General features: G+C 36.6%; 1 protein-coding gene and 2 non-coding genes across 3 annotated transcripts in view; 1 reads left to right on the forward strand and 2 right to left on the reverse strand.

Moving 5' to 3' along the window:
* Positions 1-3,166, forward strand: part of LOC122576860 (dynein beta chain, ciliary-like) — a 192,355-nt gene that overhangs the window by 164,673 nt on the left and 24,516 nt on the right. The gene's annotated exons all lie outside the window — the stretch shown is intronic.
* Positions 1,131-1,249, reverse strand: LOC122577168. Its single transcript, XR_006320102.1, has one exon. It is a non-coding gene; the product is annotated as a 5S ribosomal RNA (ribosomal RNA).
* On the reverse strand, positions 1,456-1,574 carry LOC122577173. Its single transcript, XR_006320107.1, has one exon. It is a non-coding gene; the product is annotated as a 5S ribosomal RNA (ribosomal RNA).

Here is a 3,166-nt window from a genome sequence, read left to right on the forward strand (position 1 = left end):
GAAAGTAAAAAAGATTGGAAAAATAAAAAGGTCAACATCACGCCGAGTTCCCAAGCCGTCACCCATTTAAGTACTTTCTTCATCTAACTTTCGTTATGAGACGAGAACGAGTGCTTTTTTAATTTTTAATTATAACGTTTATTGTCCCAGAAAATACATATTACATATGTTACATACTCAATAGACAAATAATTTCAGTTGAAAAGTGGTTCTGGCAAAAGTATCGTTAAACGTGGCGGCATGACGTAATTATAATTTACTTGGAATAAGTTTTACGTGTTTTTTATATTGCAGTAATTGATTGCATTAAAGCTGCTCATAAGCGATAGTTTTATATTATACTGGAAACGACTCACTCACATGACTTGGTCTGCCAGTTGCCGCTTCCACTACGTAGGGGTCGACTGGACGCTAGTTATTGAAGTTATAGGTTCCTTTGGGTGTGCTGCTGTTATTGTTTCCTTTCCGCAATAACGGAAAATTAGGCACGACATGACCGTCGTGCTCCAATTTTATTCTGTTGTGGCACTACGCCACTTTATGTCCGCAGTGCTTACAGTAGTGACACCTAATCGGGGGGTCTGATGGCCTGCGTCGTTTAGTTTCAGGGCCCCCTGGTGGATTTTCTGACGAAGACGTCGGCTTCTCCTAAGAGAAAACTCGTATATGATACATATATATATTATGTATATATATATGTGGGAGATGAAAGGACATCCCGGCCTTTCTTTTGGAATGTTTAGGAAAGGTCCCTACTACTTTAGTTACACCAGAATCATGTATCACATCGCATTCGTCATCCCGTTGACCCTGAACTCGTTATCTTTCTCTAGGTTGCTCTGTTTATGAAAGGTTTCGATTCACTGTTTCGAGCACCACGATTTGAACGAAACGATTGCGTTTAGAGCGGTATAATCGTTGGTTGAAATAACCAGTATTCTTATTTGTCTTTGCTGCCCAGAAAAATAGAGTATTTAAAGAAACATAACATGTGTGCAAAAATGAGATTGATATAACGCGAGGTAATAGTCGTGTAATAGGAAAACATTTTTTTCCTCGATGCTTAGGTTACAGATTATTAAAAGTTGATTGTTAAGGAAAGTAAAATAGATTAAGAAAATAAAAAAGAAAGCCAACACCACACGGAGTTCCCAGGCGGTCACCCATCCAAGTACTATCCGTGCCCGGCGCTGCTTAACTTTCGTGATCGGACGAGAACGAGTGCACTCAGCGCGGTATGAGCGTTGGCTGAAATAAATGGTTCTCTTATTTGTCTTTGATGTTCAGAAAATAGAATATTTAAAGAAACATAAGTGTGTGACAAAATGAGAATAATATAATGTATGATAATCGTCGCGTAATACTAAAAAATTGCAATTTCTTGATGCTTAGAATATAGATTATTAAAAGTTGATTGTTAAAGAATGTAAAATAGATTAAGAAAATAAAAAAGAAAGCCAACACCACACGGAGTTCCCAGGCGGTCACCCATCCAAGTACTATCCGTGCCCGGCGCTGCTTAACTTTCGTGATCGGACGAGAACGAGTGCACTCAGCGCGGTATGAGCGTTGGCTGAAATAAGTAATTTTCTTATCTGTCTTTGATGTTCAGAAAAATGGGATATTTAAAGAAATATAAGTGTGTGCTAAAAGGAAAATGATATAATGTAATGGTCGCGTAATACCAAAACATTGCAATTTCTTGATGCTTAGAATATAGATAATTAAAAATTGATTGTTAAGGAAGCCAAACTGATTTTTTATGATTACGTTATCTTTGTGCAAAAGGAGACTAGGGGGGTTGTTTATGAATATTTCGAATATTATGGTTATGTTGGGGTTAGGCTTATAGGTCGTAGGTTTGCAGATGATGAACCGTCTTTATTCTTTTTTGTAATGGCTATTAATTTTGCTTTTTTTCATTTTCTTGGGAAATGCGTGTTATTCAGCGCATTGTTGAACAGTACTGTGTAGTACCATTTTATTTTGTTAGGTAAGCATTTGAGTAAAATGTTTGGGATGCCATCGAAGCCGGAGGATTTTTTGTTGTTTGGTTTAAAGAAAATTATTTTTAGTTGGTTGTAATTTGTAAAGTAGTTTATTTCTCGTTCTGGTTATTTGCGGTTGTCCGAGTGTTTTCGTTTGAGAATGTGCAAACTGACTGTTTTATTTAGGGCAATGTCTTGTTCTACTTAATTTTTGAGTTTGTTTGTTTCGGCGATAATAATTTTGTTTAGTTGTTCTCTATCCATGTATTCGTTTTTTGTGTGTTTGTGTTTGGGAAAAGTGAGTGCCGATAACGTATAGTTTTTCCGTTGTTTTAGATATTACCAAGTTATCCTAGGTGGCTTTGTAAGTGTCGTGTATCGCTATATCTGCTTCTCGGATGAGGATGGCTTTTTCTGTAGGCAGTTTAAGAGGTGGGATGGTGTTTTGTTCTTTTGGTCTGGAAATTTGATTTATATCCAGGAACATGCTGGCAGAGTTATTTTTGAAGATTTTTTATTTTGTCTGTCCATTATTGATTTATAGAGTTTGCGAATTCTTGTTTCAGTTGCAATTTTATTTCGTATAGCAGGCACTTTAGGAATTTCGTGTCTTTTCTATTCTCGTAAGAATAGTTGCATTTTTGATTGTTTATTTTGGATAGTATGTAGCTTTTGTCTCGTTGTATTTTTTTTATTTTATTGTTTATATAGGGCTCGCAAGAATTTTTTTATTTTAAGTTTGGTACGGATTCTTGCTGAGCAATTTGTATATGTTTGTTAGGTTAACGTTGTTGTAGATCTTCAGGTCGCAGTTTTGGTCGAGTGGGTTTTGGAACTATTTCCAGTCTGTCTTTTAGTAATTTAACCTGGGAGTTTCGGTCTGCGTTTCAAGTGTTAATAAGTCAGATGTATTTTGGTTTATCTGAAATTCTATGGCGTTATGGTGGCTGTCATAGTCCAGGGTTTTGAGAGTGTTATTTGGTTGTAAATTTTGGAATTTTAGTGTCGCGTCTGCTAGGCATATGTCCAGGTATGAGCTTCCTTTTGGGTAAGAGGGTAGCTCGGAGCTGTAAAGGTTTGTTTTGTAGAGTATGCTTTTATTGTCTAGCCAGTTTCTAATGGAGTTTCCTCTCCTGTTGTTTAGTTCGTTTTTCTAGCTTGTTTTGCATTAAGGTCGC

The sequence above is a fragment of the Bombus pyrosoma genome, linkage group LG17 (genome assembly GCF_014825855.1).
Source record: "Bombus pyrosoma isolate SC7728 linkage group LG17, ASM1482585v1, whole genome shotgun sequence".
Classification (NCBI taxonomy): domain Eukaryota; kingdom Metazoa; phylum Arthropoda; class Insecta; order Hymenoptera; family Apidae; genus Bombus; species Bombus pyrosoma.